This window comes from Microtus oregoni, unplaced genomic scaffold, assembly GCF_018167655.1.
Source record: "Microtus oregoni isolate MIOR12 unplaced genomic scaffold, Mior012 000003F_ref0000135, whole genome shotgun sequence".
Classification (NCBI taxonomy): domain Eukaryota; kingdom Metazoa; phylum Chordata; class Mammalia; order Rodentia; family Cricetidae; genus Microtus; species Microtus oregoni.
This window is the reverse complement of record NW_024543062.1, coordinates 24,529,088-24,541,467: the sequence shown is the minus strand read 5'-3', so window position 1 is coordinate 24,541,467 and position 12,380 is coordinate 24,529,088.

Here is a 12,380-nt window from a genome sequence, read left to right as displayed (position 1 = left end):
GCACACTAGTGACAAGAGGGAGGGCTGATGCTCTTCTGTGGGAAAGCAGTCACAGGCAAGAGAAGCTGAGACCTAAGATTCCTGGGTTTGCATTTCCTTCCAAAGCAGCTGCCAGTGACCTGAGCTGACCTGCCCACACTGGCACCTTGCAGCTGCCCAGTGCACATGCAATAAGACTCTGCTAGGCAGTGAGTGAATCCACCTAGCTCCTCCAGGACCTTCTGTTCTGACATCTCCCAGATAAAGAAAGCTGGAAACACTTGGAAGTGGAGTGTACTGGACTGGCTTCAGCACTAGACTTCACTTCCTGTTTCTGAGCTGGACAAATGTTCCCCTCCGCCACGTGCTACCTCTCCTTTCTAGGAGCCCTCGTGTGCTGTGCCTGCCACAGCCTCCCCCCCACCCCATTTGTCTATGATGACCCAGGACAAAAACAACCTTACGTTCTCTGGAGTATTTTACAACACAGTAAGTCCAAACTTCCTGTGTGGGGGCTGTAGGTTATGCACAAAGGACCCAATGGCAAACAGAAATGATTCCTAATAAGCCCTCAGACTACTGGAAAGACGTTATCTGAAGACAGAAAACTGGCCAAGTAACTATTTTAAAGAAACATTATTTAAATATTCCAAAGCCTAACCTAGTGGAGACACCTAACTTCTCACAGCAATGCTAGCCTTCTACCCTTCCTAACCACTCCCTTTTATAATACAACACTCTTCAACTGAAAGGCATGTCTATCCCAGGCCAGTCTCAGAAACTCTACTGTGTAGCCAAGGATGGCTCTTGCCCTCCGCTCCTTCCCGAGTGCTCTGGCCCTCCACTCCTTCCTGAGTGCTCTGATCCTCCACTCCTTCCCGAGTGCTCTGGTCCTCCACTCCTTCCCGAGTGCTCTGGTCCTCCACTCCTTCCTGAGAGCTCTGGCCCTCCACTCCTTCCCGGGTGCTCTGGCCCTCCACTCCTTCCCGAGTGCTCTGGCCCTCCACTCCTTCCCGAGTGCTCTGGCCCTCCACTCCTTCCCGAGTGCTCTGGTCCTCCACTCCTTCCCGAGTGCTCTGGCCCTCCACTCCTTCCCCAGTGCTCTGGCCCTCCACTCCTTCCCGAGTGCTCTGGCCCTCCACTCCTTCCCGAGTGCTCTGGCCCTCCACTCCTTCCCGAGTGCTCTGGCCCTCCACTCCTTCCCGAGTGCTCTGGCCCTCCACTCCTTCCCGAGTGCTCTGGCCCTCCACTCCTTCCCGAGTGCTCTGGCCCTCCACTCCTTCCCGAGTGCTCTGGTCCTCCACTCCTTCCCGAGTGCTCTGGTCCTCCACTCCTTCCCGGGTGCTCTGGCCCTTTACTCCTTCCCGAGTGCTCTGGCCCTCCACTCTTCCCGGGTGCGTTACGGGTGTGCACCACCACACCGAGTTTTCAACTCGTATTTTACCAGACAGAAACTATTCAGAATTTCCTCATTCAATCTGTTGCCCACATGTGTGAATCTATTCTAAGTACCTTGTGTTGCAATTTGAAGCCAGTTCACTGAGTACCTATCCAGAAATATGGAAAAGTCACTGGGCCTCACCTGTGACATTAGGATCATGCCTTGTTCTCCACTGTGGGACAAACACAGTGATGTTTCTGTTGCCAAGCTTCCAAAAATATTCATCTGCAATTGCTATCCCACAGCAACTAAAGAACTTTTTCAGACTATGGCTGGAAGAAAGCAAGAACGATTTCATTAGGTTAAGGCATATGTAAAGCCTATGTTTACCACAGAGAAGAACAATCATACAACAGAAACAAGACAGACATGCTATTACTTTTCCAATGTGTTGTATACTTTGCTGCTTTGCAAAGCCAAGTTAGACTTGCTGACTGAGTCCTTCCTGAGTCTTGGGTCTTTTCCTTGTATCTGATGAACTGAGTGCGCTGTTTTGGTGGAGGGCTGCAGGCTTGCTGTAATATCTGTTTATTATCACGGGAGTTTCCAGTATAGTCTACCGGGAAAACTACTACTGTTTTTAACGTCTGTCTAATCATTGGCCTCTAAGAACCTTATCTTCTTTTTGTGAGATGTGGTCTCTGTAAGTCAATGAACTGACTTACAGCATGTGATCCTCCTGCCTCAGCCCCCTGAAGTCTGACACACTGGGGTACACTGCACATCTAGCCTACTGTGACTCTGGAGTCATGTCCTGGGGGGCTCTGCTGCTGTGTGGGGTACTGCTTGTTTACTATGTTAGGGATAAGACCCAGGTCCTCACATGAGCCAGGCTGGCACTCTTCACTGCCAGCGGATGTCTAAGAACTTGTGAATTTTGTCACAGAATTTGTGGCTCAGTAGCTGTGACAGTGCCTGTGCTATGTGCCTGCCTATGGCTGAGGACGGGAATTAAACATGTGATCCTGCTGTACTACCACAGTGCCCAATGTCACTGCTACCTCTGGAGGATGGGTGAGTGCACCACCCACCTTCTAGGAAACTGAAAAGCTCCCAGGTTTTTTTTCTTTTTCTTTTATTTATTTATTTATTAAAGATTTCTGCCTCCTCCCCGCCACCGCCTCCCATTTCCCTCCCCCTCCCCAGATCAAGTCCCCCTCCCTCCTCTGCCCAAAGAGCAATCAGAAGCCCCTGCCCTGTGGGAAGTCCAAGGACCACCCAGCTCCATCAAGGTCTAGTAAGGCGAGCATCCAAACTGCCTAGGCTCCCACAAAGCCAGTACGTGCAGTAGGATCAAGAACCCAGTGCCATTGTTCTTGAGTTCTCAGTAGTCCGCATTGTTCCTATGTTCAGTGAGTCGGTTTTAACCCATGATTTTTCAGACCCAGGCCAGCTGGCCTTGGTGAGTTCCCAATAGAACATCCCCATTGTCTCAGTGTGTGGGTGCACCCCTTGCGGTCCTGAGTTCCTTGCTCGTGCTCTGTCTCCTTCTGCTCCTGATTTGGACCTTGAGATTTCTGTCTGGTGCTCCAATGTGGGTCTCTGTCACGGTCTCTTTTCATCGCCTGATGAAGGTTAATATTCAGGAGGATGTCTATATGTTTTTCTTTGGGTTCTCCTTAATTAGCTTCTCTAGGATCACTAATTATAGGCTCAATGTCCTTTATTTATGGCTAGAAACCAAATATGAGTGAGTACATCCCATGTTCCTCTTTTTGGGTCTGGCTTACCTCACTCAAGATAGTGTTTTCTATTTCCATCCATTTGCATGCAAAATTCAAGAAGTCCTTGTTTTTTACTGCTGAGTAGTACTCTAATATGTATATATTCCATACTTTCTTCATCCATTCTTCCATTGAAGGGCATCTAGGTTGTTTCCAGGTTCTGGCTATTACAAACAATGCTGCTATGAACATAGTTGAGCATATACTTTTGTTGTATGATAAGGCCTAGTTGGGTATATTCCCAAGAGTGGTATTGCTGGGTCCAGGGGTAGGTTGATTCTGAATTTCCTGAGAAACCGCCACACTGCTTTCCAAAGTGGTTGCACAAGTTTGCATTCCCACCAGCAATGGATGAGTGTACCCCTTCCTCCACATCCTCTCTAGCAAAGGCTGTCATTGGTGTTTTTTATTTTAGCCATTCTGACAGGTGCAAGATGGTATCTTAAAGTAGTCTTGATTTGCATTTCCCTGATCGCTAAGGAAGTTGAGCATGATCCTAAGTGTCCTTTGGCTATTTGAACTTCTTCTGTTGAGAATTCTCTGTTCAGCTCAGTGCCCCATTTTATAATTGGGTTGGTTAGATTTTTACGGTCTTGTTTCTTGAGTTCTTTATATATTTTGGAGATCAGACCTTTGTCAGTTGCAGGGTTGGTGAAGATCTTCTCCCAGTCAGTGGGTTGCCTTTTTGTCTTAGTGACAATGTCCTTTGCTACAGAAGCTTCTCAGTCTCAGGAGGTCCCATTTATTCAATGATGCCCTTAGTGACTGTGCTGCTGGGGTTATACATAGGAAGTGGTCTCCTGTGCCCATGTGTTGTAGAGTACTTCCCACTTTCTCTTCTATCAGGTTCAGTGTGTTCGGACTGATATTGAGGTCTTTAATCCATTTGGACTTGAATTTTGTGCATGGTGATAGATATGGATCTAATTTCATTCTTCTACAGATCGACATCCAGTTTTGCCAGCACAATTTGTTGAAGATGCTCTCTTTTTTTTTCTCTTTATGAAGTGCTTTATTGATTAGAAATACTCTACCAATTGCTAGCACTTGTAGACACACACCATGTGAAGCTATGCCTAAAGGAAACATTACTTTTCTGTCTCCCCAGGTAGGTTGATAGCTTGCAAGTATGTGCAGCTCAGCAAGCAGTCATCACATGGAAGACTCCTAAAATCCTGCCACTCTGTGACTCATTTTCTCCCTTTTTTCCAGTGATAGGCATTATAGATACCCACCATTTTTCATTCTTTTCAGACAAATATGTAGCACAGTACACCCCAAGTTATGAACATAAGTGCATCTTAACCGGCCTCCATGCAGTTCTTTTTTTTAATTGAAAGAAAAATAAATTTCCAGCTCCTCCCAGACTCCCATTTCCCTCCCCCTCCTCCCACTCCTCTCCCCCTCCCCCTACTCCTCTCCCCCTCCCTCTCCAGTCTGAAGAGTAATCAGGGTCCCTGCCCTGTGGAAAGTCCAAAGTCCTCCCCCCCTCCTTCCTGGTCTAGGAAGGTGAACATCCAAACTGGCTAGGCTCCCACAAAGCCAGAACATGAAGTAGGATCAAAACCCAGTGCCATTGTCCTTGGCTTCTCAGCAGCCTTCATTGTCCGCCATATTCAGAGAGTCCGGTTTTATCCCTTGCTTTTTCAGTCACAGTCCAGCTGGCCTTGGTGAGCTCCCAATAGATCAGCTCCACTGTCTCCGTGGGTGGGTGCACCCCTTGTGGTCCTGACTTCTTTGCTCTTGTTCTCCCTCCTTCTGCTCCTCATTGGGACATTGGGAGCTCAGTCTGGTGCTCCAGTGTGGGTCTCTGTCTCTATCTCCATCCATCGTCAGATGAAGGTTCTATGGTGATATGCAAGATATTCATCAGTATGACTATAGGATAGGGTCATTTCAGGTTCCCTATCCTCAGCTGCCCCAGGAACTAACTGGGGACATTGCCCTGAGCACCTGGGAGCCCCACTAGGTCCAAGTCTCTTGCCAACCCTAAGATGGCTCCCTTAATTAAGATATGTGCTTCCCTGCTCCCCTATCCAACCTTCTTTTATCCCAATCATCCCATTTCCCTAAGTTCCCCCCATCCTCCCCTTCTCACTTTTCTCTCCCCATCTCCCCTTACCCCCATCCTACCACACCCCCAAGATCCCAAATTTTTGCCCAGCAATATTTCCCATAACCAGGAGGATAGCTATATATTTTTCTTTGGGTTCACCTTCTTATTTAGCTTCTTTAGGATATCAAATTATAGACTCACTGACTTTTATTTATGGCTAGAACCCAATTATGAATGAATACAACCCATGTTCATCTTTTTGGGTCTGGGTTACCTCACTCAGGATAGTGTTTTCTATTTCCATCCATTTGCATGCAAAATTTGAGAAGTCATTGTTTTTTACCGCTGAGCAGTATTCTAATGTGTATATATCCCACACTTTCTTCATCCATTCTTCCATTGAAGGACATCTAGGTTGTTTTCAGGTTCTGGCTATTACAAATAATGCTGCTATGAACATAGTTGAACAAATGCCCTTGTCATATGATCGGGCATCTCTTGGGTATATTCCAAAGAGTGGCATTGCTGGATCCAGGGGTAGGTTGATCCCAAATATCCTGAGAAACCGCCACACTGCTTTCCAAAGTGGTTGCACAAGTTTGCATTCCCAACAGCAATGGGTGAGGGTACCCCTTCCTCTACAACCTCTCCAGCAAAGGCTATCATTGTTTTTTTTTTTATTTTAGCCATTCTGACAGGTGTAAGATGGTATCTCAAAGTTCTTTTGATTTGCATTTGTCTGTTGCTAAGGAGGTTGAACATGACCTTAAGTGTCTTTTGGCCATTTGAACTTCTTTTGAGAATTTTCTGTTCAGATCAGTGCCCCATTTTTTAATTGGGTTAATTAGCTTTTTAAAGTCTAGTTTCTTGAGTTCTTTATATATTTTGGAGATCAAACCTTTGTCAGTTGCGGGGTTGGTGAAGATCTTCTCCCAGTCAGTGGGTTGCCTTTGTGTCTTAGTGACAGTGTCCTTTGCTTTACAGAAGCTTCTCAGTTTCAGGAGGTCCCATTTATTCAATGTTGCCCTTATGTCTGTTCTGCTGGGGTTATACCTAGGAAGCGATCGCCTGTGCCCATAAGTTGTAGGGTACTTCCCACTTTCTCTTCTATCAGGTTCAGTGTTCAGATTGATATTGAGGTCTTTGATCCATTTGGACTTGAGTTTTGTGCATGGTGATAGATATGGGTCTATTTTCATTCTTCTACAGGTTGACATCCAGTTGTGCCAGCACCATTTGTTGAAGATGCTTTCTTTCTTCCATTGTATACTTTTAGCTCCTTTATCGAAAATGAGCTGTTCATCGGTTTGTGGGTTAAAATCCGGGTCTTCTATTCGATTCCATTGGTCTACTTCTCTGTTTTTATGCCAATACCACACTGTTTTCTTTTTTTTTTGAGATATTGACCACTATTATTTTTTTTATAAATTTATTTATTTATTAAAGATTTCTGTCTATTCCCTGCCACCCAATTCCTCCCCCCTCCCCCAATCAAGTCCCCCTACCTCGTCAGCCCAAAGAGCAATCAGGGTTCCCTGCCCTGTGGGAAGTCCAAGGAACCCCCACCTCCATCCAGGTCTAGTAAGGCGAGCATCCAAACTGCCTAGGCTCCCACAAAGCCAGTATGTGCAGTAGGATCAAGAACCCATTGCCATTGTTCTTGAGTTCTCAGTAGTCCTCATTGTCCACTATGTTCAGCGAGTCCGGTTTTATCCCAGGCTTTTTCAGACCCAAGCCAGCTGGCCTTGGTGAGTTCCCAATAGAACATCCCCATTGTCTCAGTGTGTGGGTGCACCCCTTGCGGTCCTGAGTTCCTTGCTCGTGCTCTCTCTCCTTCTGCTCCTGATTTGGACCTTGAGATTTCTGTCCGGTGCTCCAAATTGGGTCTCTGTCTCTGTCTCTGTCTCCTTTCATCATCTGATGAAGGTTAATATTCAGGTGGATACCTATATGTTTTTCTTTGGGTTCTCCTTATTTAGCTTCTCTAGGATCACTAATTATAGGCTCAATGTCCTTTATTTATGGCTAGAAACCAAATATGAGTGAGTACATCCCATGTTCCTCTTTTTGGGTCTGGCTTACCTCACTCAAGATAGTGTTTTCTATTTCCATCCATTTGCATGCAAAATTCAAGAAGTCCTTGTTTTTTACTGCTAAGTTTTACTCTAATATGTATACATTCCATACTTTCTTCATCCATTCCTCCATTGAAGGGTATCTCGGTTGTTTCCAGGTTCTGGCTATTACAAACAATGCTGCTATGAACATAGTAGAGCATATACATTTGTTGTATGATAAGGCCTAATTGGGTATATTCCCAAGAGTGGTATTGCTGGGTCCAGGGGTAGGTTGATTCTGAATTTCCTGAGAAACCGCCACACTGCTTTCCAAAGTGGTTGCACAAGTTTGCATTCCCACCAGCAATGGATGAGTGTACCCCTTCCTCCACATCCTCTCTAGCAAAGGCTGTCATTGGTGTTTTTTATTTTAGCCATTCTGACAGGTGCAAGATGGTATCTTAAAGTAGTCTTGATTTGCATTTCCCTGATTGCTAAGGAAGTTGAGCATGATCTTAAGTGTCCTTTGGCTATTTGAACTTCTTCTGTTGAGAATTCTCTCTTCAGCTCAGTGCCCCATTTTATAATTGGGTTGGTTAGATTTTTACGGTCTTGTTTCTTGAGTTCTTTATATATTTTGGAGATCAGATCTTTGTCAGTTGCGGGGTTGATGAAGATCTTCTCCCAGTCAGTGGGTTGCCTATGTGTCTTAGCGACAGTGTCCTTTGCTTTACAGAAGCTTCTCAGTTTCAGGAGGTCCCATTTATTCAAAGATGCCCTTAGTGACTGTGCTGCTTGGGTTATACGTAGGAAGTGGTCTCCTGTGCCCATGAGTTGTAGAGTACTTCCCACTTTCTCTTCTATCAGGTTCATTGTGTTTGGACTGATATTAAGGTCTTTAATCCATTTGGATTTGAGTTTTGTGCATGGTGATAGATATGGATCTATTTTCATTCTTCTACAGGTTGACATCCAGTTTTGCCAGCACAATTTGTTGAAGATGCTCTCTTTTTTCCATTGAATACTTTTAGCTCCTTTTTCGAAAATGAGGTGTTCATAGGTTTGTGGGTTAATGTCAGGGTCTTCTATTCAATTCCATTGGTCGACTTCTCTGTTTTTATGCCAATACCAAGCTGTTTTCAATACTGTAGCTCTGTAGTAGAGTTTGAAGTCAGGGATGGTAATGCCTCCAAACAATCCTTTATTGTATAGGATTGTTTTGGCTACCCTGGGTTTTTTGTTTTTCAATATAAAGTTGATTATTGTCTTCTCCAGATCTGTGAATAATTTTGATGGGATTTTGATTGGGGATTGCATTGAATCTATAGATTACTTTTGGTAGAATTGCCATTTTTACTATGTTGATCTTCCCAATCCAGGAGGAAGGAAGATCCTTCCATTTTCTGGTAACCTCTTCAATTTCTTTCTTCAATGCCTTAAAGTTCTTGTCAAATAGATCTTTCACTTCCTTGGTTAGAGTTACCCCAAGATATTTTATGCTGTTTGTAACTATCATGAAAGGTTATGGTTCTCTAATTTCCCTTTCTGTTTCATTATCCTTAGTGTATAGGAAGGTCACTGATTTTTTGGAGTTGATCTTGTATCCTGCCACATTGCTAAAGGTGTTTATCAGCTGTAGGAGTTCTTTGGTAGAGCTTTTGGGGTCGCTTATGTACACTATCATATCATCTGCAAATAACGAGGGCTTAACTTCTTCTTTTTCGATACGAATCTCCTTGATCCCCTTATGTTGTCTTATTGCTATTGCTAGACTTCAAGCACTATATTGAAGAGGTATGGAGAGAGTGGACATCCTTGTCGAGTTCCTGATTTTAGTGGGATGGCTTTGAGTTTTTCTCCGTTTAATTTAATGTTAGCTGTCGGTTTGCTGTAAATAGCTTTTATTATATTTAGGTATGACCCTTGTATCCCTAATCTCTCCAAGACTTTTATCATAAAGGGGTGTTGAATTTTGTCAAATGCTTTTTCAGCATCTAATGAAATGATCATATGGTTTTTTTTCTTTCAGTTTATTTATATGATGGATTACATTGATAGATTCGTGTATGTTGAACCAGTCCTGCATCTCTGGGATGAAGCCTACTTGATTATAATGGATAATTTTTCTAATGTGTTCTTGGATTCAGTTTGCCAGTATTTTATTGAGAATTTTTGTGTCGATATTCATGAGTGAGATAGGCCTGTAATTCTCTGTCTTGGTTGGGTCTTTGTGTGGTTTTGGTATCAGGGTAACTGTAGCTTCATAAAAGGAATTTGGCAATGACTGTTCTGTTTCTATATTGTGAAATACATTAAGGAGTATAGGTATTAGCTCTTCTTGGACGTTCTGGTAGAATTCTGCATTGAAACTATCTGGTCCTGGGCTTTTTTTGGAAGGGAGATTTTTGATAACAGTTTCTGGTTCTTCGCGACTAACAGGTCTATTTAGATCATTCACCTGGTCTTGGTTTAGCTTTGGTATATGGTACTTATCTAAAAAAATGTCCATTTCTTTTGCATTTTCCAGTTTTGTGGCATACAGGCTTTTGTAATATGATCTAATGAGTCTCTGAATTTCTTCTGTGTCTGTGGTTATGTCCCCCTTTTCATTTCTGATCTTATTTATTTGCGTGTTCTCTCTCTGTCGTTTAATTAGTTTGGTTAGGGGTTTGTTGATCTTGTTGATTTTCTCCAAGAACCAACTTTTTGTTTCATTGATTCTTTGTATTGTTTTCTGTGTTTCTATTTTGTTGATTTCCACCCTCAGTTTGATTATTTCCAGTCTTCTACTTCTCCTTGGCGCGTCTGCTTCTTTTTTTTCTAAAGCTTTCAGGTGTGCTGTTACGTCCCTGATGTATGCTTTCTCCGTTTTCTTTAAGTGGGCACTTAGTGCTATGAACTTTCCTCTTAGCACTGCTTTCATCGTGTCCCATAGGTTTGAGTATGTTGTCCCTTTATTTTCATTAAATTCAAGGAAGACTTTAATTTCTTTCTTGATTTCTTCCTTGATCCAGGTGTGGTTCAGTAGTTGACTGTTCAGTTTCCATGAGTTTGTCGGCTTTCTGGGGTTAGTATTGTTGTTGCCTTCTAACTTTAATCCGTGGTGATCTGATAAGACACAGGTGGACACTGATATTTTTTTGTATCTGTGGAGGTTTCCTTTGTTTACGAGTATGTGGTCAATTTTCGAGAAGGTTCCATGAGCTGCAGAGAAGAAGGTATATTCTTTCCTAATTGGGTGGAATGTTCTATAGATGTCTGTTAAGTCCATTTGCTTCATTACCTCCAATAGTTCGCTTCATTCTCTATTAGGTTTCTGTCTGATTGACCTGTCCTTTCTGAGAGAGGTGTGTTCAAGTCTCCTACTTCTAGTTTGTGTGGTTTGATGTCTGCCTTGAGTTTTAGTAATATTTCTTTTACATAAGTGGGTGCTTTTATATTAGGGACATAGATATTCAGGATTGAGACATCATCCTGATGAATTGTTCCTGTTATGAGTATAAAGTGTCCATCTTGATCTCTTCTGATTGATTTAATTTGAAGTCAGTTTTTTTAGAAATTAATATGGCCACACCTGCTTTTTTCTTAGGACCATTTGCTTGAAAGACCTTTTCCCAACCCTTTACTCTGAGTAGATGCCTGTCTTTGTGGTTGAGATGTGTTTCTTGCAAACAGCAGAATGTTGAATCCTGTTTTCGTATCGAATCTCTTACTTAGCCTGTGCCTTTTTATAGGTGAATTGAGACCATTAATATTAAGCGATATTAATGACCCGTGGTTGTTTACTCCGGTTATTCTTATTGTTTTTGGTAGTAGAGTTTGTGTTTCTCCCTTCTTTGAGTTTGCTGGTGAAGGGTTGCTAGATGCCTGAGTTATTGTAGGCAGTGTTGGCAGTGTTGGATTCCTTGGGTTGCGATTTTCCTTCTATTACTTTCTGTAGGGCTGGGTTTGTGGCTACGTATCATTTAAATTTATTCTTATCCTGGAATGTCTTGTTTTCTCCATTGATAGTGAACATTAGCTTGGCTGGGTATAGTAGTTTGGGTTTGCATCCATGGTCTCTTAGCTTCTGCAGTACTTCTATCCAGGACCTTCTGGCTTTCATGGTTTCCATAGAGAAGTCAGGTGTAAGTCTGATCGGTTTACCTTTATAAGTTACTTGGCCTTTTTCCTTTGCAGCTCTTAATATTCTTTCTTTAACCTGTATATTTTGTGTTTTGATTATTATATGGCGATTGTAAGTTTTTCTTTGATCCAGTCTGTTTGGTGTTCTGTATGCTTCTTAAATATTCAAAGGAATATCTTTCTTTAGGTTGGGAAAGTTTTCTTCCATAATTTTTAAAAAATATTTTCTGGGCCTTTGAGCTGTGACTCTTCTCCTTCTTCTATTCCTAATATTCTTAGGTTTGGTCTTTTTATTGTGTCCTATATTTCCTGAATGTTTTGTGATGAGAATTTGTTGACTTTGCAGTTTTCTTTGATCAGTGCGTTTATTTTCTCTATGATGTCCTCAGAATCTGAGATTCTTTCTTCTATTTCTTGTATTCTATTGATTATGCTTGTTTCTTTAGGTTCTGCTCATTGACCTAGATTTTCCATATCCAGCGGGTCCTCAGTTTGTGTTTTCTTCCTTGCTTCTATTTCTGTTTTCAATTCTTGAACTGTTTCCATTACCTCTTTGATCATTCTTTCTTGGTTTCCCAGGGTATCATGTATGTATTTACTCATTTCTTCAAACTTTTGGTTATACTTCTCATCCATTTCTATTAGGGCATTTTTCACATGTTGTTTAAGGACTCTATTGCTTTCATAAAGTCAATTTTTTCCAATTCTTCTGTGTTAGGTTGTTCAAATACTTCTGTTGTAAGATCATTGGGTTCTGGTGTTTTCATGTTGTTTTTCAGATTATTGGGTGAATTCTTGCCTTGGCGCCTGCCCATCTCCTCCTATCGATGCTATCTAATGGGTCTTTTAAAACCAGATTAGGTTTCCCTGATGGCGAGGGGCTCCTCTTACAAAATGCCCTCTCTCTGTTTCCTGTCTCCTGACGGGGACCAAGCCCCTCTCACCCCTCTGAAGGGTCTTCAGGAATAGGACCCGGCTCCTCCTTTGCCAGGGACCTG